Source organism: Mastigoproctus giganteus, chromosome 2 (genome assembly GCF_048544385.1).
Source record: "Mastigoproctus giganteus isolate SK-2022 chromosome 2, ASM4854438v1, whole genome shotgun sequence".
NCBI lineage: Eukaryota > Metazoa > Arthropoda > Arachnida > Uropygi > Thelyphonidae > Mastigoproctus > Mastigoproctus giganteus.
Genome location: NC_143576.1, coordinates 256,846,967 through 256,873,342, shown reverse-complemented (window position 1 = coordinate 256,873,342; position 26,376 = coordinate 256,846,967). Strand labels below are relative to the sequence as shown.

General features: G+C 37.5%; 1 protein-coding gene across 10 annotated transcripts in view; it reads right to left on the bottom strand.

Moving 5' to 3' along the window:
- Positions 1 to 23,503, bottom strand: part of LOC150090406 (uncharacterized) — a 390,346-nt gene extending 366,843 nt beyond the window's left edge. For 5 of the 10 annotated variants that reach the window (XM_090389858.1, XM_090389865.1, XM_090389866.1 and 2 more), the window contains exon 1: positions 23,032 to 23,222. The gene's annotated coding sequence lies outside the window, so the exon portion shown is untranslated. Of the gene's footprint in view, positions 1 to 23,031; positions 23,223 to 23,242; positions 23,295 to 23,454 lie in introns of those variants that run through there. The other 5 variants (XM_090389862.1, XM_090389864.1, XM_090389859.1 and 2 more) reach the window with 5 other exon arrangements.
- Between the last annotated feature and the right edge of the window lie 2,873 nt (positions 23,504 to 26,376).

The window sequence follows — 26,376 nt, the reverse complement described above, 5'->3', positions numbered from 1 at the left end:
ATTTCCCACAGAGAGCTTCTTGATGCACAATGCAGTGAATTCCAATCAGAGGTTCAGCTCTGATATCTATCATTTTCTTGGTTATTCTACTAATCGTATTTTTTTCACTGTAGTTGTGACTCCTACCAGGTTTTTAATATTTAATCCTAACCTTTCAACAGATTGGCAAAAATTTTCAAAAAGATTTTCACCTGTAGTTGTTCCATGCATACTCCTTAGACAAGCTAAATCTTCAACTGGTACAAAATTATCATCCATTCCACGTATGAAGATAAGGAGTTGAGCTGTGTCATTTACATCAGTACTGTCAACTAGTGCCACACTTAAATATTTCATTTGTTTTCCAAAAGTTATTCGAACAAATTCTTTCCAATATCTTCTACTCTTCACATAATTATCGAGACAAACTGTCTTGTATCATTGTTCATCTCTACAGACAAATTTCTTCCACAACTTTTAACAAACAATGTTTAAAAAATTCCCCATCGCTGTATGGTTTACTTTCAAAAGCGATCAAATGTGCAACTTGATAACTGGCACTTACAGCAGATAAATTTCTTGGCTGGTTGTTTCAGCATGTGTTGTTGTTTTCTTAATTCATTTAGTAACTTTGAACATTTTCTTTTTGCAACACTCCTTTATATTGATCATATAATTTGTTTGGAATCAATGTCATTTTAAACTATATTCTTTAAAAACTGGCACAGTCTCCTTACACACCAAACACGCTGCTTGTTTGTTGCACTCAATGAAAAATGATCTTCAGTCCACTTTTGATTAAAAACACGACACTCCAAATCAACTTTCCTCCTTCAAAACGTTTTTAAGGATGATTTTTTAAATCAATACAAATTAATAATAATTCAAGAGAATGAACAAGCTATAACAAAATAGTAGAATTTCACAATAAGAAAAGATTGATATATACATAACTGTATTTAGCATAAATATTATTCCACTGGACTACCTGTACACGTTTGACACAGTCAAGCTTGATGCTTGCATGCCTGTACATGCAGTGGCATGACTCTCTAAAATGCTTTTCAGTTCACTTTCCACATAGACCATATAAAAATTATTCACAGGCCATAAGGTTGGACACCACTGATCTAGACCATCAAGGAAATAAAATATGCCCATCTTCACTAAATTTCACAGAAGTTTATCAAAATCTAAGGAGCTAAATGATTTTGTAATAACTGAGAGAAGAGTGGAGAAGAAATTGTTGAAGTTAAACATAAGAAACACACCTGAGATGGATGGAATCTATTTAGTTATATTACCATAATTGCAAGAGTATCCTTGCGAAGGCATCCTTAGCCATAAATGCAAGAGGATCCTTGGATTCAGGGGAGGTCCCTATGGACTGGAGATGTGCAAATGTATCTCCAATTCACAAAGGGGGATCAAATGGTGAGATGTGTAATTACAGATCTGTTAGTTTAACTTCTGTTCAAACGAAAATAATGGAGTCACTGGTTAAAGAAGCATTGCAGGATCATCTAGACAAAACAGAAATTATAGTTCAGATACAGTATAAGAGGTTTGTTAAGTGGAGTCTTGTCTGACCATTTTGATTGGATACTACGAAATAGTCACAAAGAAACTGGATACAAAAAATAATTTTCGTATCATATACTTATTTTTCAGGAAAGTTTTTGATACTGTTCCACATTCCCATTTAGCATTAATAGAGGCATATGATGCAAGAAAGCAAGCTTATAACAGCATCAGCCAAAAAAAAAAAAACCTTCCCATTTCACACATCCATTCACTCCAAAGGTTTGTCCAGTTCTTCCTTCAATTTATTTAAACTATCAACTTCCAAAACGACAAATGGAAGTTTGTTCCAGCAATCAACCACCTGCTGGATAAGGGCAAATTTCCACACATCTATTCCAAAACTGTATTTCCATGTCAACATGGAAGACTGCTGTGCAAATTGGAGCAGCATGGCATTAACGACAAGTTGCTGCTATGAATAAAGGAATGGTTAAGTAGGAGAAGACAGAGAGTGGTAATCAATGGACATTGCTCTTCATGGACTAATGTTATTAGTAGAGTCCCCAAGGGTTTTGTGTTAGGCCCCATTATTGTTTTCTATATTTATCAATGATAGCAATGAAGGTATATCAGACTTAATGTCAAAGTTTGCAGATGATACGAAGGTTGGCAATGTTCTTAGAGACAATGACAGTATGCTACTACAACAGGATCTAGAAAACCTGGGGAGATGGGCTGAGAGGTGGCAACTGAAGTTAAACATTGATAAATGCAAAGTAAATTACCAACTGTACAATGCTATACTCAGGATAGTTTTTTTTTTTTTTTTATGTAAACCTCAAACATGAGAGGTATTAGAACCTATAGTACTTAGTACCGTGCTTGGGTTGGAGAAGACGAAAGAAGATATTTGTTGACATTGGGCTTGAACTTCCGTAGGCTGTAATTTTCAAGAAATACGTATGAAGAGAGATTGTTCCAGAAAACGGCAGTTGAATGAATAAACGAGGGAGATGAAAAGTTGGTTCTGTGAGTTTGAAGTTGGACAGTAAAGGATGTTGGCTGGTGGCGGCACGTGTTCGGACTATTTTGAAAGAGAGAGAGAGAGAGAGAGAGAGAGGGAGGGAATTATAGAAGCCAATTCAGAAGAACAGTGCCCATGGAAGTATCTGTAGAAGAGGCATGCAGCAGAAACAGTACGTCTATGAGACAGCAAGTGGAGAGACTCTTACAAAGATGAATCATTAATTAACCTAACTGCCCTCTTCTGAACTGAATCAAGAAGCCTGAGAGAGGTTTTGGGGGCACCACCCAGATGTGGGAACAATATTCCAGGGTAGGGCACATTTCCGATTTATACAGAGTGAGCAGCTGTTTGGAAGAAAAGTAATGTTGAGAGCGAAAGAGAAAACCAAGTTTTTTAGATGCAGAGGAAGCAATATTTGTAATGTGCTTGTGCCAAGAGAGATTAGAAGTCAGGATAATCCCCAAAAGAGATATATCATTTTGCCTAGAAATCGGAGTGTCACTAAAGATAAGCATAGGAGCAGAAGAATCCTTTTTGTGAGATATAAGACAAGACTGAGTTTTAGAAAGGTTGAAATCAACTAAGTTGTCTTTGCCCCACTGGAGAATTACCTGAAGATCGGCAATTAAGGAATTTGTAGAAGATTTTCGAGAGGTTGAAGCTGATTGAGCAGGGCAAGGTTTCTCAAAAGGTTTCTGTCCTTTAGGCATCTCAGGTTGTGACCTGAGGTGCCTAAATGACCACTCACTTCGACCGTGTACTTAGAAGTAAGAAAAAGATCAAGCATGTTGGCTGTATGGTTAGGATTATCCAGTATACTTGTAGGTAAATGATGTTTGTTTGTTATTTGGTTTTTAGGAGCATTAGCAACTAAGGCCATATTGCTCTGGGGATATGCCGTGGTCATTCCCTGACCTTTCCGCATCCTCCGTATTTGGTGGTGACGGGCTCGAACTCCGGTCTAATCGAGAAGCGTGTGCTACACACTGCTGCTCCTGCCCACCTGGCTACAGAGATGCCTGTAGGTAAATGAACAATCTGTGCAAGGTCGTTAGTAATTGCAAAAGCCTCAGCATCTCGATCAGCTGGGTCGGTATGACTAGAAAACAGAAGCCAGCTGGAGTTGTGAACATTAAAAACACCAAGGAAAATTACCTCACTGTTAAGAAAGTTGGACTGGAGAAAGTCAAGTTGCAAAGAGAGGAAGTCAAAGAGCTCTGAGTGATTAGTGGAATTCGGAGAACGGTAGAGACAACATATGAATTTGACACAATGAGGTAGAGAAATTTTAAGCCAGAGGAGATCGAAAAGAGGAGATTCCAAATTACCAAATCTCGGACAGGGAATATCAGAACAGACATATGCACAAGTACCACGTTTGAGGCAAAAGGAATCAAACAGCAAATAATTTGGGCAACTGAGATGAGCAGTAGTTGAATCAACAGATAACTGAGAATCTGTCAGAAAAAGTACATGGGGTTTGGCAGGCTGCAAGTGGAAATGGACAACGTTGAGATTAGAATTTAGACCATGTATATTTGTGAAATGAATTAGGAAATGCTTGGGAGGTTTAGATCTTTTCGCAGATAAGCTTGCTCTATTAGTTTCACAATTCCTGGTGTATTCAATAGTAAGAAAAAGTGGGTGGGACATGCTGTATGAAGTAATGAAATTTTTGGATATGGCGTACACATGGTAAGAATATACCCAGATCCTTGACATAATGTGGCCTCAACAATGCTCCCAGCATACACACTACTCGGACTCCCTCCAGTCACTATCGGGCAGAGTAGAGGTAGCAAGATTATACACTAGCTGATCCGGAAGCCTCCTAAACAGTTACCAATAGGTTCAGTCCAGTGTACTAACTAGCGGCCAGCCTGCAGACACCATTTTAGAGCTGTACCCTCAAAATGTAAGGAAGATTGGATCTCTCTATGATGTTCTTCATAACCTCAAAAGTCATCAGTCATACTGCATGATGGAAGACATGGGGAAGGGTTGACCGGAACTTAGTTCTGGAGACTAAACATGGGTTCCACCGCTTCATGCCTTCAATAAATAAAGTGGTGGTATTGCACCGGTTGATGAGAGTCATCTACCACCTAGTAATGCCTGGTAACACAGAGGAGATAGCATTCCTCCACGTGGTGTGGGCGCCACACCTCAACCCCTGCTTACGTTGGTTCACACCTGGGTGGTCATCCACAGTGTGCTTGTGCATGGAGGTTATACGCAGGATTACTAACAGTCCCATCATCGTAAAAGTGCAAGGAGAGGATTTGGCTGTCACAGACTCTCTGGATTTCAAAATTGGGTCCACTTGACTTCAATGTCACCCGAATATCAGTTCCATCAGCATTTTAGACTCCCAGATAGCAAGTACAGCTTGTCTGGCATATCTGAGAGAATGTCTGTGATGAGCTTGGAATAATTCAAACACTATTATGCAATTAATCATCAGAATGCCACATCTGTTGAAGGCAGTGATAAAATTTCGTAGAGAATATTTTGATGAAAAATCAGTATAATTGCTAATATTAATCATTGCAATATTTTTTTTTATTATATAATATAAGTGTAAATACACCAAATTTAACTACATAAGTAGTGTAACGGCATTGTTTGATGTTATCTCATATTGTGTCTACCTTCACAAAGAGATACCAAGTATTGCACTACGAATAAATAGCAAACGAGATAAAAATCAAACAATGCTGTCGCACTACTTACGTGGTTAAATTTATGGGTAAACCGATATTATATAGTTAATTTAACCCATAACATATTATGCCTCGTGCATTTAGTCTTCAAAATATTTTTTTGTAAATTTTCAATTCTTAATAAAAAAAAAAAAAAACCTTAAAATACTTTGTAGTGTGCTGTATTATTCTTTTTATATTAAAACTTACATTGTCATAATCGATTTAAAAAAAAATTTAACAAAATGTGAAAAATTTTCAATGCTTAATAATAAAAATCTTAAAATACTTTGTAGCATGCGTTTTTTTTTTTTTTTTTTTTTTTTTCCCTCATATTATATCTTATACTGCATAACAAATTTCAAAAGAATTAATGAAAACTGTCATCATATGCTGTGATTACAAACTTTTAGGTGGGAGTATATACATGTATATATAAGTACAATTTTAAAAAAGATTGTAAAATAGATAAGGGTATAATTTTAAAAATGAAAAAGGGAAAGTGTTAGTCCCCGCAATACTTAACATTAGCTGGAATACAATTTTCAAATATTAACTCTTTTGGCTCTCTAGAAGATAAATTTGTTCTTCTTTGCAGTCCACAAGTCCAATGAAGATTTTAATCTGGACTTCCAGCAAACAGGTTACTCACCAATATAACAGAGTGAGGTCAACCTTAAAAACTAAAGAATCGAAGATAGTGTTGAAGAAATGCTAAAACGTCAGTCCTAAAAATTAATAACACCAAGGACATCCAGTTGATATAGATGAACAGTACACTGTTGAGTCAGTCTGGTGTGACATAAGCACTGCGAAAGCAAAAATTCGAGGAGTGTGTTATAGGCCTAATGACTCGAATTAAGTACAATGAACAATTGTACAGAGAGATATAGAGTGAGCTGTACAATTGTTCATTGTACTCATTCGAGTCATTAGTCCTATTATGAGTACAATGAACAACTGTACAGAGAAATAGAGTGGGCTAGTAAATCATAATTTCTTATAATGGGGGATTTTAACTTCCCAGATATTGACTGGAACTTGTGGGTTGGTCACTCACACACCAGTAAAACTTTTGGGAATTTATTGGATGATTGTTTTCTGCAGCAGCATGTTCGAGAGGCAACCAGAGATGGTAATACTCTTGATCTGGTTATCAGCAGTGATCATTCATGTATTAAGAATTTGCAGATAAAGCAACCACTAGGTGGCGGTAATCACAGTGTACTGATGTGGGATTTACTTAAAGATATAATTACCGTCAGGGGTTAAGGAAAGGGTTTTTGCTTCCATAATGGTAAGTACAGTGGTTTAAAACAGTTTTTAAATTCTGTACAGTGGGATCAACTGACAATGTTACCAACAGTAAATTCTAAGTGGGAAGCATTCAAGGAATTAATCGTGGATGCTACTAAAAGTTTCATACCTATTAAGAAATATTGTTCAAGGTTTAGGCCTAAATGGTTATCAAATGAACTAATGAGACTCGTGACAGAGAAGAAAAATGCATGGGATGCGCATATAAATTATCATGCGACTCAAAAGCCTATGGCAGATATCAGCTAGTCTGTAATCAGGCCACAAAGGAGGTAAGGCATGCGAAGGCAAATTACGAGAAATCTTTGGAAAAAGATGCTACGAAAAACAGCAAGGATTTCTTTACTTATATAAACTCTAAAAGAAAGGGGATGAATCTGATAGGTCCACTTGATATCAATGGTTCCACTGTTGATGACCCTACTCAGATAGCAAACAAACTGAATGAGTATTTTGCATCTACACTCACACATGAGGAGTTATTAACGTTTGAAAATGGCAGAAAGTTATCAAATTGTAGCAGGGTACTTAATGATTTTGTAATAACTGAGAGCAAAGTGGAGGAGAAATTGTTGAAGTTAAACATAAGAAAGGCACCTGGGGTGGATGGGATCTGTCCAGTTATATTAAAGGAGGCAGCAAAGCAACTAAGCAAACCCTTAGCCATAATTATGAGAGCATCCTTGGACACAGGGGAGGTCCCCACGGACTGGAGATGTGCAAATGTATCCCCAATTCACAAAGGGGGATTGAAGGGTGATAAGAATAATTACAGACCAGTTAGTTTAACTTCTGTTCAGGGTAAAATATTGCAGTCACTGGTTAAAGATGCATTGCAGGATCATCTAGACAAGACTGCAGCAATAATTCAGACAGAATGGGATTGTTAAGGGAAAGTCTTGTCTGACAAATTTCATAAGATATTATGATGTGGTTACAAAGGAACTGGATGCAAAAAATAATTTTGATATCATATATTTGAATTTCAGGAAAGCTTTTAACACTGTTGTGCATGGAAGACTATTGTAGAAATTGGAGAAGAATGGTATTAAGGGTAAGTTGCTACAATCGATAAAAGGATGGTTAAGTGGGAGAAGACAGAGGGTGGTAATCAATGGGTGCTGCTCTTCTTGGACTAATGTTATTAGTGGAGTCCCAAAGGGTTCGGTGTTGGGTTCTCTGTTGTTTTGTATATTTATCAATGATATTGATGAAGGATTAGTGTCGAAGTTTGCAGATGATACAAAGGTTGGCAGGGTTGTTAATGACAGTAATGGCAGTGTGCTACTGCAACAGGATCTAGATAATTCGGGCAGATGTGCTAAGAAGTGGCAACTACAGTTTAACCTTGACAAATGCAAAGTACTGCATATGGGTAGAAGTATGCCCCAGAGAAACGTACCAACTGTGTGGTACTACACTTAAGGTGGTAGTAAATGAAAAAGACCTGGGAGTAATTGTGCAGTCAGATATGAAGTTTTCTGAGCAATGCAGACAGGCTGCCAGGGCAGGTCATGGGATTTTGTCAATGATATACAGGAATTTTGCTGGCAGGGAAAAGGAAGTGATTGTCTCTCTGTATAACGCAATGGTCAGGCCACGCCTTGAGTACTGCATACAGGTCTGGAGGCCTCATTTTAGGAAGGAAGTAGATTTACTTGAGCGTGTACAGAGAAGGGCAACAGGATTGGTGAGGGGAATGAAGGGATCCTCTTACCAAGAGAGGCTTAAGTTCTGCAAATTGCAGTGGCTGGAGACTAGGTACTTGCGTGGTGATTGATTGAGGTGTATAAGGCCTTGAATTGGTTGAGCATGCTGAATTCTGATGGGATCCTTCCACTTGTTCAGATTACGAACCTAAGGGTGCAAAAATTCAAATTAAAAAAAGACTGGTGTAGAATAGATGTGCGGAAATTTGCCTTTAGCCAGCAGGTGGTTAATTGCTGGAACAAACTTCCATCTGTCGTTGTGGGTGTTGATAGGTTAAATAAATTTAAGGAGGAACTGGACAGGCATTTGGAGGGAATGGTGTGATTCTTTTTTTTTTTGGCTGATGCTGCATAAGCTCATACACTTCCTTTCTTGCATCACATGCCACTACTACATGTCAAAAGCTTTTATCCAATTAGAAGGTGAACTGACTACCTTTGTTGGAAAGAAAACAAAGATACAGCAGAATTAACAAAAACATAAAAGAATGCTATATCTGTTGTACAAAAAAGAAGAAAAAGAGTACATAGATGTCAATGGACTTATATTTTTAAAAGTTACAACCATCTACAACTCAAGAAGCTACATTATCTGTGTTCACACTAAGAAGAGAAAAAAAGAAAAGTTAGTTTTTTCAATTCTATAATCATGTGAAATTGTGTGCAGTTCTTTCGAAAACGTGGAATTGTATTATTTCAAACAACAAATTAAATGCTACATTAATTGCTTGGCTGCAGATAGTAGTTAGCACCTCAATTAAAACTTGTGGTCAGCAGAATAAAACATGGCATAGTAATAAAACTCCACCAAGTTTAATTCATATTTTGATCTGTTATTCCATTTTTATATGAAAAAAATTTTAAAAGGGAAAAATACACAAAAGAGAATGACCCTTGATAATTCTTTCCAACTTCTTGATGACTGGATGAAGGAGAGGAAACTATTTCAGAGGAAATACAGGCAGTTCCCGCTTTACAAGTTATTTTTTTCAAGTACCAAGTATCAAAAAAAAAAAAAAAAAAAAAAATGGAACGTATGAACATTAATTGCAACAAATAAATGTTACAAATTCATAAATACGGCATTTCCAACCATGTGTGTACCTGTAAATGCAGTACTACTGTGCATGCTTAGGCAGACAAGATGTTTAGACAGATCAGAGCATCTCAATAACTTACATAACATGCGGCAGTTACCAAGCTGACGTTACAAAGAGTGGTTGTAGTACTAGTAATAGTGGCATGTGATGCAGGAAAGCAAGTGTATGAGCTTATGCAGCATCAGCCATAATAAAAAAAAAAAAAACACGCCATTCCCTCCAAATCCTTGTCCAGTTCCTCCTTAAATTTATTTAACCTATCAACTTCCACAATGGCAGATGGAAGTTTGTTCCAGCAATTAACCACCACCCACTGGCTAAAGGCAAATTTCCACACATCTATTCTACATCTGTCTTTTCTTAATTTGAATTTATGCCCCCTTAGGTTCGTAATCTGAACAAGTGGAAGGATCCCATCAGAATTCAGCGTGCTGAACCCATTCAAAGCCTTATACACCTCAATCAGATCACACGCAGGTGTCTAGTCTCCAGCCACTGCAATTTGCAGAACTTAAGCCTCTCATTCCTTCATTCCCCTCGCCAATCTTGTTGCATTTCTCTGTACAGGCTCCAGCAAATCTACATCCTTCCTAAAATGAGGCCTCCAGACCTGTACGCAGTTCTCAAGGCGGGGCCTGACCATTCCCTTATACAGAGGGACAATCACCTCCTTTTCCCTGCTAGCAAAATTCCTATATATATCATTGATAAAACCCGTGACCTGCCCTGGCAGCCTGTCTGCATTCCTCAGAAAACTTTGTATCTGACTGCACAATTACTCCCAGGACTTTTTCATTTTCTACCACCTAAGTGTAGTACCACACAGTTGGTACGTTTCTCTGGGGTTACATCTACCCACATGCAGTACTTTGCATTTGTCAAGGTTAAACTTCAGTTACCACTTCTTAGCCCATCTGCCAAATTATCTAGATCCTGTTGCAGTAGCACACTGCCATTACTGTCATTAACAACCCTGCCAACCTTTGTATCATCTGCAAACTTCGACACTAAGCCTGATATACCTTCATCAATATCATTGATAAATATACAAAACAACAGAGGACCCAACACCGAACCCTGTGGGACTCCTCTAATAACAATAGTCCACGAAGAGCAGCACCCATTAATTACAACCCTCTGTCTTCTCCCACTCAACCAACCTTTTATCCATTGTAGCAACTTACCCTTAATACCATTCTGTTCCAATTTGTACAATAGTCTTCCATGCGCAACACTGTCAAAAGCTTTCCTGAAATCCAAATATATGATATCAAAATTATTTTTTGCATCCAGTTCCTTTGTAACAACATCATAATATCCTATCAAGTTTGTCAGACAAGACTTTCCTTAAACAAACCCATGCTGTGTCTGAATTATTGCTGCAGTCTTGTCTAGATGATCCTACAATGCATCTTTAACCAGCGACTCCATTATTTTCCCTAGAACAGAAGTTAAACTAACTGATCTCTAATTACTCATGTCACCCTTCAATCCCCCTTTGTGAATTGGGGATACATTTGCACATCTCCAGTCCGTGGGGACCTCCCCTGAGTCCAAGGATGCTCTCATAATTATAGCTAAGGGTTTCCTTAGTTGCTTTGCCACCTCCTTTAATATAACTGGATAGATCCCATCAACCCCAGGTGCCTTTCTTATGTTTAACTTCAACAATTTCTCCTCCACTTTGCTCTCAGTTATTACAAAATCATTAAGCACCCTGCTACAATTTGATAACCTTTTGCCATTTTCAAACCTTAATAACTCCTCATGTGTGAATGTAGATGCAAAATACTCATTCAGTTTGTTTGCTATCTGAGCAGGATCATCAACAGTCGAACCATCGATATCAAGTGGACCTATCAGATTCATCCCCTTCCTTTTAGAGTTTATATAAGTAAAGAAATCCTTGCTGTTTTTCGTAGCATATTTTGCCAAAGATTTCTCTTAATTTGCCTTCGCATGCCTTACCTCCTTTGTGGCCTGATTACAGACTAGCTGATATCTGCCATAGGCTTTTGAGTCGCTTGATAATTTATATGCATCCCATGCATTTTTCTTCTCTGTGACGAGTCTCATTAGTTCATTTGATAACCATTTAAGGCCTAAACCTTGAACAATATTTCTTAATAGGTATGAAACTTTTAGTAGCATCCACGATTAATTCCTTGAATGCTTCCAACTTAGAATTTACTGTTGGTAACATCGTCAGTTGATCCCACTGTACAGAATTTAAAAACTGTCTGAGACCATTGTACTCACCTTTATGGAAGCAAAAACCCTTTCCTTTACCCCTGATGGTAAAGGAAAGTAAAGTTTAGTAAACCTCTGTCCTCCCTTCCTTACAGAATTCCTCATGAGTGACACATCTTCCTGGTTGATTTAATTGGTACACATTATAAACTGTGTTAGCACCTATTTTTACAGTAGTACAGTATAATTTTGTGTTTTTGCATTTATCACTAAACCTGAATCCACCTCATCATAATAGTGTAAATATGAAATCTGCAGTACATTTTGTAATGAGAATTTTGGAAATACATTTTGGAATTTGGAGGTTTCTATTGGAATGAGCAGCAGCCTGGTAAACAAGATGCAGGATATTTCAGAGACTGCTGGTAGTCATTGCGGTACAAGTAAACACATGGGTTGTGTTAGGGTAGCTAAGAAAAAGAACAGGTGCATGTATACTTGCGTGTACACCAATGCTACGAGTTTGGTAAATAAATTTGATGAATTTGAGGTATTGCTCGAAGCATTAAAGGCGGATATTGTTGGGATATCAGAGACGTGGTGTCACACAGATATAAGGAATGCAGAACTGGATTTTGGGGAGTACTGTGTGTACAGGCATGATAGGAAGGAAGAAGGGGTTATGCTATTAGTTAAGAAACACATAAAATCCAAGGAAGTGAAGCCAGTCGACATCGCTGAACAGTGCAGTGTCAAGTCAGTTTAGTGTGACATAAGCACTGAGAGATCAAAATTGAGAGTAGGAGTGTGTTGTAGGCCTTGACAGGGAAACAGAGTGATCCAGTAAATCAGACAGTCTTATAATGGGGAATTTTAATTTCCCAGATATTCAGTGGAATTTGTGGGTTGGTTACTCACCCACTAGCAAGACTTTTGTGGATTTATTGGATGCTCATTTTCTACATCAGCATGTTCGGGAGGCAACTAGAGGGAGTAATACTCTTGATCTCATTATCAGTAGTGATTCTTCAAGCATTAAGAATCTGCAGATAAAGGAACCACTAGGTGGTGGTGATCACAGTGTGCTAAATTGGGATTTACTCTAAGAGGTAACTACCATCAGGGATAAAAGGAAGGGTTTTTGTTTCGTAAAGCCAACTACAGTGGTCTGAGACAGTATTTAAATTCTATACTGCGGGACCAACTGATGATGTTACCAACAGCAAGTTCAAAATGGGAAGCATTCAAAGAATTTATCTTGGAAGCTACTAGGCTTTACATACCAACTAAGAAATATTGTTTAAGGTTTAGGCCTAAATGGATGTCAGATGAACTAATGAGACACATGGATGTCAGATGAACTAATGAGACACATGAATGTCTCATTAGTTCAGCAGAGAATAAAAATGCATGGGATACATATAAATTAATTAGTGACTTGGAAGCCTATGACAGATATAAGCTGGTCGATAACCAAGTCACAAAGGAGATTAGGCGGGCAAAGGCAGATTATGAGAAATCTTTGGCAAAGGATGCAAAGAAAAACAACAAAGAGGTCTTTACCTATGTAAACTCTAGAAGGAAAGGAATGAATCAGACTGGTACACTGGATATTGATGGTTCAACTGTTGATGATCCTGCTCAGGTGGCTAACAAACTAAATGAGTACTTTGCATCTACATTCACACATGAGGAGTTTTCAGAGAGGGGAATGCCAGAGGCGAGTTAAACTCTGGCAGTGAGCTATATGATTTTGTAATAACTGAGAGGAAAATGGAGGAGAAATTGTTGAAGATAAACATAAAAAAGGCACCCGGGGTGGATGGGATCTATCCAGTTATATTAAAGGAGGCAGCAAAGGAAGTAAGCAAACCCTTAACCATAATTTTGAGAGCTTCTTTGGACTTGGGGAGCTACCCATGGACTGGAGATGTGCAAATGTGACCCCAATTCACAAAGGAGAATCAAAGGGCGACAAGTAATTATAGACCTGTTAGTTTAACTTCTGTTCCAGGAAAATTAATGGAGGCACTAGTTAAAGAAGCACTGCAGGATCATCTAGACAAGACTTCAGTTATAGCTCAGACACTGCATGGTTTTGTTAAGGGGAAGTCTTGCCTGACCAATTTGATTGGATACTATGATGTGGTCACAAAGGAACTGGATGCAAAAAATAATTTTGATATCATATATTTGGATCTTAGAAAGGCTTTTGATACTGTTGCACATGGAAGATTTCTGAACAAATTGGAGAAGTGTGGCATTGGAGGCAAATTGCTGCTATGGATAAAGGGATGGTTGAGTGGGATAAGAGAGAGAGAGAGAGAGAGAGAGAGAGAGAGAGAGAGAGAGAGAGAGAGAGAGAGAGAGAGAGAGAGAGAGAGAGAGAGAGAGAGAGAGAGAGAGAGTAGTAATCAATGGACATCGCTCATCGTGGACTAATGTTATTAGTGGAGTCCCTCAGGGTTCAGTGTTGGGTCCATTGTTGTTTTCTGTATTTATAAATGATATTGATGATGGTACATCAAGTTCAAGTTTGCAGATGATACAAAGGTTGGAAGGGTTATTAACGACACTAATAACAGTACGCTGCTGCTGCAACAGGATTTTGACAAGTTGAGCAGATGGGCTAAGAGGTGGCAAATGAAGTTTAACATTGACAAATGTAAAGTACTACATATGGGAAGCAGTAACCCCAGAGTAATGTATCAACTCCGTGATAGATCAGAGTAACATAATACACTGACAGTGGTAGAGAATGAAAAGGACCTGGGGATAATTGTGCAGGCATTTATGAAGTTATCTGGGCAGTGCAGATGGTCTGCAAGAGTAGCTCATGGTGTCTTGTCAATGATATGCAGGAATTTTTCTAGCAGGGATAAGGATGTGATTATCCACTTGTATAAGACAATGGTCAGGCCACACCTTGAGTACTGTATACAGGTCTGGAGGCCTCATTTTAAGAAATATGTAGAGCTGTTGGAACGAGTACAGAGAAGGGCAACAAGATTAGTGAATGGAACAAAGGGTTGCTCTTACGAAGAAAGGCTTAAGTTTTGCAAATTACAGTGTCTGGAGACTAGGCACCTGCGAGGTGATCTGATTGAGGTGTATAAAGCTTTGAATGGTTTGAGCATGTTCAATGCTGACGGAATTCCTCCTGCTCAGAATAATCACCTGAGAGGGTATAAATTCAAATTGAGGAAAGACAGATGTAGGATAGATATGCAGAAGTTTGCCTTTAGCCAGCAGGTACTTGTTTGGTGTAACAGACTTCCATCCTTTGTTGCGGAAGTTGGTAGCCTAAATAAATTTAAGGCTGAACTGGACAGGTATATGGAACGAACAGAGGGGTAAAATGGAACAGTTTTTTTTTTTTTGTTTTTTTTGGCTGATGCTGCATAAGCTTGCTTTCTTGCATCATATGCCTCTACTAATGCTAAAAAAATTCCTTGGTAGGGCAGGTTTGTACAGAGTGAACAGCTGTTTGGAAGAAAAGTAATGCCAAGAGCAAAAGGGAAAACTCCGTTTTTTTGATGCAGTTGAAGCAATATTTGTAATATGCTAATGCAAAGAGATATTAGAAGTCAGAGTAATCCTCAACAGAGATATATGATCTTAAATAGAAATCAGAGTGTCATTGAAGCAGAACCCTTTTTGTGAGACATAAGGGTCTTCTGACTTTCAGAAGAACTGAAGTCAACTGAGTTATCTTTGCCTCAGTGGAGAATTCCCTGGAGATCAGCATTTAAGAAATTGGCAGTGGATATTCAAGAAGTTGCAGCTGTTTGTGCAAGGCAAGGTTTCTCAAACTGGAAGGTGGAATGCAGTGGGCTATCATTAGCAAAACTATGGATAGGTTTACTGGTCAATGGAAAGTCATTAATATATAAGAGGAAAAGAGCTAAACCTTGGGGAAAAACCAGGATTAGTGGAGAAGTTAGAAGCCAGCCATTTACCATTACCCACAGTGAGCAATCAGAGAGAAAACTGGATACACAATTACAAAAAACAATTGGCAAAGAAAACAAGCTCAAACAGCACAAGCAAAAAAAAAAAAAAAAAACCTCCCTATTTCACTCATACATTCCCTTCAAAAGCTTTTCCAGTTCTTCCTTGAATTTATTTAAGTTAACTTCCACAACAACAGATGGAACTTTGTTTCCTCAATCAACCAAATTTGGTTGATTGAGGCAAATTTCCGCACATCTATTCTACAACTGTCTTACCTCAATTTGAATTTATGCCCCCTCGGTGCATAATCTACACAAGAGGAAGAATCCCATCATCATTGAGTCTACTCACACCATTCAAGGCCTTATACATCTCAATCAGATCACCTTATAGGTACCTAGTCTCCAGATGCAATTTGCAGAATTTAAGCCTTTTCTGCTAAAAGCAACCCTTTGTTCCCCTGACCAGGTACCGATCAGGAAGGATGCTGACTATATCTGTAGAAAGCTACTGGAACAATATAAAATATGAGGTTTGATAATAAACTTCAATAAGATGGAATATAGGAATTCAACAGGGGACCTGAATATAAATAGAACACAGATAAAGAATGTGAAGCAGTTTATAAAGAACACAGATAAAGAATGTGAAGCAGTTTAAATAAAACACAGATAAAGAAGTGAAGCAGTGTAAATAGAACACAGATAAAGAATGTGAAGTAGTGTAAATAGAACACAGATAAAGAATGTGAAGCAGTTTAAATAGATCACAGGTAAAGAATGTTAAGCAGTTTAAATATCTAGGAGCTATTGTGCAAATAGATGACTTATCTGAAGTTGAGACTGCAAGAATTATTGAGGGAAGAAAGGTCTTGGGAACATTAAACCCAGTATTATGGAGCAATACTATTCTTCCAAAAACCAAAAAATTAATATATAATGCAATTTTCCAGAGCATCCCACTATATGAATCTGAGGTTTGGACTATAAATGAAAGATAAAAGAAGAAATTACTAGTGGTCAAGATGGATTTTTGGAGAAAGTCAACCCAAAGATCTAAATTGGAAAGAGTCAGGAACAAAGATATAAGAAAAGCAATGGACATTCAAAATAACATCATAAACAGAATAGAACAGAGAAGATTAGAATGGTATGGACATATTATGAGAATGGGGGGGGGGGGAGTGGAAGAGAGGCTACCTAAAAAAGCAATGAAATGGATAAACCCTACAAGAAAAAAAGAGGAAGACCTAGAAGCACATGGATGGAAAAGAGTAAATTGAAGAATGGGAACTAGGACAGAAAAAAAAAAAAAAAGGAGGAACAAAATTAAAATATAAAAAAAAAAAAATTTTTTTTAAAGTTTAGGTTGAGGATAACCATTGATACAATAGAGAAATCCAAGAAGATTAAGAAGAGTGCTACTAAAGAGCAGCCCTAGAAGCTGATTAAAAATAAATTCCGCTTCCCTACAGAATTGCTCGGGTGTGAATGTAGATGCAAATACTCATTCAGTTTGTCAGCTATCTGAGCAGGATCATCAACAGTCAAACCACTGATATTAAGTAGACCAATCTGATTCATCCCCTTCCTTCTAGAGTTTACATAAGTAAAGAAGTCTTTGCTGTTTTTCTTTGCATCATTTTCCAAAGATCCCTTGTAATCTGCCTTTGCCTGCTTACTTTTTCTTCTTGTGTAAAATACTAAACTATATAAAAAAAAAAAAATTCAAAATAAGCACACAACATATGAAGCTGTGATCCAAGAATATAGCTTTTATAGCACTTTCTAGACAGTGCAACTGATTCTAAGCAAAATCCAGCCATAATGAAATAGCCCATGGTTCTATCAGTGTGCTGATATTGCTCAGTTGTTCATTTCATGTGCCTTTCCTTTTGCAGTGCTTATTTACTGACCACAATTAGATGGATGCATATTTGCATTAAGGCACAAAAATTTTCAATTTGTTTTTAAACAAGTTTGTGTTCCAGTAGCAAATATGTTAAATGGAATACAGCTGTTCACGTGGCATCTAACAATGACAATTTTTATGAAAAATTTAGTTTTTAGCATTTTTGTGGAATCAAAAACAATCTTTTATTAATAAAGACCTATATAATTCATCCCAATTTTTGTTGTTTGAAATTTATTGGAATTGTACATATTTTTTGAGTAATCATCTAGTACAATTTCTAGAACTACATCATGGAATCCTCCACCCCAAAACAAAGAGCAATTTTCAGAAAAAATTGCACAACAGCTAAAAGCCACATTATAATATACTATTGGTTCAGATATATTACTCATAATTCACACCCTATTCACAACCTGAAGGATGGGGAGGAGGAAGAGATACATTATCATTACTGGATGAGCACTGTTTATACAAGGTTACCAGACATCCACGTTTCTGAGGACGTCCTAGTTTTTAGGACATCCTCAGAACATTCTTGGACATTCTTGCAGATTTTACACTTGCATCCTAGTTTTTTGTAATTTAAAAAAAAACCATCTCATAAAATGAATTTTCATTATATATATTTTCTGTGTTGCAGCTTCGGTCAATACAACAGAATAAATAAAAACAATGTGCTGCTTGCATTAAGTAGACTGTATTATCCCAGAATTTTACCTTTTCTTTATCCCAAAATTACATTGAAGTGGACTGTATCATCATCATCATTTGTCTAATTGAAAATCAATGATAGTAGATTATTTGACCAACATATAAATTTTAAGGAATTTGTTTCTGAGAAAAAGAAAGATGATAATTGGGAGAACTTATTAGCCCATAGAAAGTGGACTGAATATTTTAATCAATGCAAGAGTTCCGAGGAATATTCCAAGCTTTTAGAAATTGCTCAATATACATTTTCTACTTTTGCCCACAATGGGAACGCACAGAGTGTATTTTCATTAATTAGCAATCAATGGAACAATGTCAGAAATAAAATGGAAACATATACATTTTGTTGGTTAATAGCATTTTGTTGGTTATTTATCATTTGAAAATGGATTGTAAAACATTTTATAATTACTAACTTTGTAATGAAAACTTACTGAAAATGATTGGCAGTAATGATAAATATGTATTGCAATTTTTTAGTAATAAATATAATTTTTAAAATGTCCTCACATTTTTAAAATTAAAAATGTTATACTTTTTTCCTATTTTGTCCTAGTTTTTGAATTCTAGATCTGGTAACCCTATGTTTGTACAGTCCCAGTACAAAAACAAAACTATATTCAGCAAAATCGAATCTATCAGATGCCAAATAAACAGTTAACCTCTTGTAACTCAATTAAATAGAAACAAAAACACTATCATCATTTTGAGAATTTGGTGGTGAGAAGGTACAGGATTTGATTTTTTTTTCCCAAAATTAAAAAAAGCGATGTATCTTTGTGGGCATTCTAGAGATATAGGTATAATTGTTGCTTTTCTAGTCCTCTGGTATCATTCTGATAATATAAATCCTATTGCAGAAATTGGCAAGATATTTTATTGTAATATCTTCACTAGCTTTTCATAGCTCATATGGTATTCTTTTGTGTTTTGACGATTCATTTGGGTGTTTGTTTAATGACATATTCGATTTCTTCCTTTAGTATTTCTGTGTTTGAAGTTGGAATTTTGTATTTTAATATTATTTTCTTTGAGGACTTCTGCAAAGTATTCCATCGATATCTTTATAGTTTGTGTTTCCAGTTCCCCCACCCCCTTTATCCAATATTAGCATTAGCATTAGCATTAGTAGAGGCATTTGATGCAAGAAAGCAAGCTTATGCAGCATCAGCCAAAAAAAAAAAAAAAAAAAAAAAAAGTAACATAAATAAATAAAAATAACCACTTCCACTTCACCCCTCTGTTCGTTCGAAATACCTGTCCAGCTGAGCCTTAAACTTATTTAGGCTATCAACTTCCACGACAAGGGATGGAAGTCTGTTCCACCCACCAACCACCCGCTGGCTAAAGGCAAATTTCCGCACATCTATCCTACATCTGTCTTTCCTCAATTTGAATTTATGCCCTCTCAGGTGATTTTTCTGAGCTAGAGGAAAAATCCCATCAGCATTGAGCATGCTCAAACCATTCAAGGCTTTGTACACCTCTATCAGATCACCCCGCTGGTGCCTAGTTTCCAGACACTGTAATTTGCAAAACTTAAGCCTTTCTTCGTAAGAGAACCCCTTTGTCCCATTCACCAATCTAGTTGCCCTTCTCTGTACTCGTTCCAGCAGCTCTACATCCTCCCCGAAATGAGGCCTCCAGGCCTGTATACAGTACTCTAGGTGTGGCCTGACCATTGCCTTATACAAGGGAATAATCACCTCCTTATCCCTGCTAGAAAAATTCCTATATATCATTGACAATACACCATGAGCTACTCTTGCAGCTCGTCTGCACTGCTCAGAGAACTTCATATCTGCCTGCACCACCACCCCCAGGTCCCTTTCATTCTCTACCACTGTCAGTGTAGTACCACAGAGTTGATACGCTGCTCTGGGGTTGCTGTTTCCCATATGTAGTACTTTACATTTGTGAATGTTAAACTTCATTTGCCACCTCGAAGCCCATCTGCTCAACCTTTCCAAATCCTGTTGCAGCAGCATAGTGTCAGTAGTGTCCTTGACAACCCTGCCAACCTTCGTATCGTCTGCAAACTTGGACATTAAGCCTGATATACCATCATCAATATCATTTATAAATACAGAAAACAATAAAGGTCCCAATACTGAACCCTGAGGGACTCCACTAATAACATTAGTCCACGATGAGCAGTGTCCATTGATTACCACTCTCTGTCTTCTCCCCCTCAACCACCCCTTTATCCATAGCAGCAACTTGCCTCCAATGCCACACTGCTCCAATTTGTGCAGCAGTCTTCCATGTGCAACAGTATCAAAAGCCTTTCTAAGATCCAAGTATATAATATCAAAGTTATTCCCTGCATCCAGTTCTTTTGTGACTGCATCATAGTATCCAATCAAATTGGTCAGGCAAGACTGCCCCTTAACAAAACCATGCTGTGTCCTAGCTATAACTGAAGTCTTGTCTAGATGATCCTGCAGTGCTTCTTTCACCAGTGCCTCCATTAATTTTCCGGGAACAGAAGTTAAACTCACAGGTCTATAATTACTTGTGTCAGCCTTTGATCCCCCTTTGTGAATTGGGGTCACATTTGCACATCTCCAGTCAATGGGTACCTCCCCTGAGTCCAAGGAAGCTCTCATAATTATGGCTAAGGGTTTGCTTACCTCCTTTGCTGCCTCCTTTAATATAACTGGATAGATCCCATCCACCCCAGGTGCCTTTCTTGTGTTTATCTTCAACAATTTCTCCTCCACTTTGCTCTCAGTTATTACAAGATTCTCTAGCTTACTGCTAGAATTGAATACACCTCTGGCATTCCCCTCGCTGAATAACTCCTCATGTGTGAATGTCGATGCAAAATATTCATTTAGTTTGTTAGCTACCCGAGCAGGGTCATCAACAGTTGACCCATCGATCTCAAGTGGACCAATCTGATTCATCCCCTTCCTTCTAGAGTTTACATAAGTAAAGAACTCTTTGCTGTTTTTCTTCGCATCCCTTGCCAAGGATCTCTCGTAATCTGCCTTCGCCTGCCTAACCTCCTTTGTAACTTGGTTACAGATCAACTTGTATCTATCATAGGCGTCCGTGTCACGTGTTAATTTGTATGTATCCCATGCATTTTTCTTCTCTGCCATATGCCTCATTAGTTCATCTGACAACCATTTAGGCCTAAACCTTGAACAATATTTCTTAGTTGGTATGTAAAGCCTAGTAGCTTCCACGATAAGTTCTTTGAATGCTTCCCATTTTGAATTTGCTGTTGGCAATATCATCAGTTGATCCCACTGTATAGAATTTAAATACTGTCTCAGTCCATTGTAGTCGCCTTTACGAAAGCAATACCCCTTCCCTTTACCCCTAATGGTAGTTACCTCTTTGAGTAACTCCCACTTCAGCACACTGTGATCACTGCCACCAAGTGGTTCATTTATCTGCAGATTCTTAATGCATGAAGAATCACTACTGATAATCAAATCAAGAGTATTACTCCCTCTAGTTGCCTCCCGAACATGCTGATGTAGAAAACAATCATCCAATAAATCCACAAAAGCCTTGCTACTGTGTGAGTGACCAGCCCCCAAATTCCAGTCAATATCTGGGAAATTAAAATCCCCCATTATAAGACTCTCTGATTTACTGGCCCACTCTATTTCTCCGAACAGTTTCTTATTATACTCATCAGAGTCATTAGGCCTATAGCACACTCCTACTCTCAATTTTGATCTCCCAATGCTTATGTCACACCAAACTGACTCGACACTGCACTGTCCAGCGATGTCGACTGGCTTCACTTCCTTGGATTTTATGTGTTTTTTAACTAATAGCATAACCCCTCCTCCCTTCCTATCCTGTCTATCCTTTCTGTAGACATTGTACTCCCCAAATTCCAGTTCTGCATTTCTTATATCTGTGTGACACCACGTCTCTGAAATCCCCACAATATCTGCCTTTGATGTTTTGAGCAATACCTCAAATTCATCAAATTTATTTACTAAACTCCTAGCATTGGTGTACACACAAGTATACATGCACCTGTTCTTTTTCTTAGCTACCCTAACACAACCCATGTGTTTACTTGTACCCCAATGATTCCCAGCAGTCTCTGAAATATCCTGCATCTTATTTTCCAGGCTGTGGCTCATTCCAATAGAAGCAGTGCAAGAATCACTTTCATATTGGAGATCATTAATAAAGTGTGGAACATAACTAACGCCCAATAATTGTCACCATCCACCATCATCTCCCATATGGGTAGTCTATAACTTTAAGAAAAATTCCAAGTAGTTAATAGCAACTGTTGCTATTATTTCGTCTGGTACTAATATATACGCGATTTTTTTTGTCCAAATCTACATTTTCTTCAATCACTATTGCGCTAAATTATGAATTTCATAATACTCGCAGCTTCTTGTCCATAAACGAAATTTAAATATATATTCCTGAACAAAAAAAAAAAAAAAAAAAAAAAGGATGAAACTCGCAAAGTGCAAATAAGTTAAACACATTACATTCATCTTGTAATTCTACATATATTATTTTTAATATCTAAAGTCTTTATTTCACAACATTTAAAACATTTGTTTTACATGTTGTGAAATAAAGCTTCCTGTGTATTTTTCATAAACAATTACAAGCACTAAATATAAAGTGAGTAATGGTTACATTGTGTAATGTTATTCAATGTAAATCATGCTGATTTTTATGTAAATTCTACGACTGATAATAAATACTGAAAAGTAAACCGAATTCTGACACAGCTTAGGGCAGAGTTAAATTCAACAAAAAAAAAAAAAAAAAAAAGCTTGGCGCCCAATTTCATTGCGCCGACACAAAATTAAGGATTAAAAACGAATTTAAATTAACTCCACTATAATAAACATCTAAAAAAATATCTAATAAAGGTTTAAATACATGCACATTTTTGTACTTACCAAAACTGCATACAACTATACACCAAAAGAATAAACTTACTCAGTTTCCAAAGCTTACTTTTATTGGGAGTTAGGAAGAAAGCTGACAATATGTAGACCCATTTGGTATTTTTACATACAAACTTTCACCTATAATAAGTTAATATATTTAACAGAACACGGCGTTTATTAATACATTTCTTTAAAAAAAAAACAAAACTTGAGTAAATACCTCATTTAAACTAACACAAAAAACACACACAGTTTTCTGTTACCAATTCTACATATAAATCATGCGCAGAACGCAACAACTAGAGGGCGCCCAATATCATATCTGTATTCCAAATAATTACCACACAATAAAATTATAATTTAATGGTTACAGTATTTACGATTTGAAAATTTGTACATAATACAGTCAAACGTTTCGTTGTATTTTCTTACCACTGCTCCCATGACAGACTACTTGGCAATGTCACCATCACAAATACTGTAAGTGACCTTTTGTGACGGTGAAATCAGAAAGAGGGCTGTTACGGAAGTGGTAAGAAAATGCCACGAAACGTTTCACTATATTATGTACATACTGTATTTTCAAATCGGATATAAACACTATTCAACCAAAGTTCAATTGAGTGCTTAATTCCTACACATAACACCATTTGCCTACGAACCACCTCGCCCAAGAAATAATTATAACTTAATTACTTAAGTCTAAGAAATAAATAATAACTTAATTATTTCTTAGACGTATGAGTATTAGAAGTCGCAAATTTTCAAAGAAAGTTTATACAGAACCAGAAAAAAATACATATTACCTCTCCATACCTTCCGATAGTTTGTTTCTTGATTTTATTCAAACATTCATTCTTCCATCCGTTTCAAACTAACGATTTCCATATGGAAACAGGTAGTTAGATTGTATGGAAGCCTGTTCAGAATTCAATCACCCATTGGCTGAAGATGACCTTCTGCAATCATCCTACTTCAGTTTGAATTCATGCCATCCCGTAGGTTCCCACCTCCAAACACTGCAATTTACAGAACTGAATCCTTTATTGATCACAGAATCTACATTGTTCACCTCATTAATCTCATTGCCCTGCTCTGTCCTCGTCCCAGCAACTCTACATCCTTCTTGAAATGAAGATTCCATTCCTGTATACATTACTCAAGATGTAGCCTTAAACAATGGGATCATCACCTCCTTATCGCTGCTAGCAACATTCCTGTTATATCATTTTTAAAAAATGTTATGGTCTGCACTGTCAGAGGACTTCACAATTAGCATTAGCACTAGGAGAGGCTTATGGGTCGGCAAACTGCTAGCTTGGGAGGAGACAAAGACAATTAGATTAACAGTAGCCACTGGCAGAGGTGAAAGAGATTCTTGCACTGCTTCTATTGGAATGAGCAGAAGCCTGAAAAACAAGATGCAGGATATTTCAGAGACTGCCGGGAATCATTGCGGTACAAGTAAACACATGGGTTGTGTTAGGGTAGCTAAGAATAGAAATAGGTGCATGTATACTTGCGTGTACACCAATGCTAGGAGTTTAGTAAATAAATTTGATGAATTTGACGTATTGCTCAAAATATCAAAGGCAGATGTTGTTGGGATATCAGAGACATGGTGTCACACAGATATAAGGAATGCAGAACTGGAATTTGGGGAGTACAACGTCTACAGAAAGGACAGACTCGATAGGAAGGGAGGAGGGGTTATGTTATTAGTTAGGAAATACATAAAATCCAAGGAAATGAAGCCAGTGGACATCGCTGGACAGGGCAGTGTTGAGTCAGTTTGGTGTGACATAAGCATTGGGAGATCAAAATTGTGAATAGGAGTGTGCTATAGGCCTAATGACTCTGATGAGTATAATAAGATACTGTACAGGGAAATAGAGTGGGCCAGTAAATCAGAGAGTCTTATAATGGGAGATTTTAATTTCCCAGAAATTGACTGGAATTTGAGGGCTGGTCACTCACACGCTAGCAAGGCTTTTGTGGATTTATTGGATGATTGTTTTCTACATCAGCATGTTCAGGAGGCAACTAGAGGGAAAAATACTCTTGATTTGATTATCAGGAGTGATTCTTCATGCATTAAGAATCTGCATATAATTGAACCACTAGATGGCAGTGATCACAGTGTGCTGAAGTGGGATTTACTCAAAGAGGTAACTACCATTAGTGGAAAAGGGAAGGGTTATTGCTTTCGTAAAGGCGAATACGATGGACTGAGACAGTATTTAAATTCTATACAGTGGAACCAACTGATGATGTTACCAAAAGCAAATGCAAAATGGGAAGCATTCAAAGAACTTATCTTGGAAGCTACTAAGCTATACATACCAACTAAGAAAAATTGTTCAAGGTTTAGGCCTAAATGGATGTCAGATGAACTGATGAGGCATATGGCAGAGAAGAAACATGCATGGGATACATACAAATTAACAAATGACACAGAAGCCTATGACAGATACAAGTTGATCTGTAACCAAGTTACAAAGGAGGTTAGGCAGGCGAAGGGAGATTACGAGAAATCTTTGGCAAGGGATGCAAAGAAAAACAGCAAAGTGTTCTTTACTTAGGTAAACTCTAGAAGGAAGGGGATGAATCAGATTGGTCCACAATCAGATTGATGGGTCAACTGTTGATGACCCTGCTCAGGTAGCTAACAAACTAAATGAATATTTTGCATCGACATTCACACATGAGGAGTTATTTAGCGAGGGGAATGCCAGAGGTGTATTCAACTCTGTAGAGAATCTTGTAATAACTGAGAGTAAAGTGGAGGAGAAATTGTTGAAGATAAACACAAGAAAGGCACCCGGGGTTGATGGAATCTATCCAGTTATATTAAAGGAGGCAGCAAAGGAAGTAAGCAAACCCTTAGCCATAAATATGAGAGCTTCCTTCGACTCAGGGGAGGTACCCACAGACTGCAGATGTGCAAATGTCACCCCAATTCATAAAGGAGGATCAAAGGCTGACAAACGTAATTATAGACCTGTGAGTTTAACTTCTGTTCCAGGAAAATTAATGGAGGCACTAGTTAAAGAAACACTGCAGGATCATTTAGACAAGACTTCAGCTATAGCTCGGACACAGCATGGTTTTGTTAAGGGGAAGTCTTGCCTAAATTTGATTGGATACTATGATGCAGTCACAAAGGAACTGGATGCAGGGAATAACTTTGATATTATATACTTGGATCTTAGAAAGGCTTTTGATACAGTTGCACATGGAAGACCGCTGCACAAATTGGAGCAGTGTGGCATTGGAGGCAAATTGCTGCTGTGGATAAAGGGGTGGTTGAGGGGGAGAAGACAGAGATTGCTAATCAATGGACACTGCTCGTCG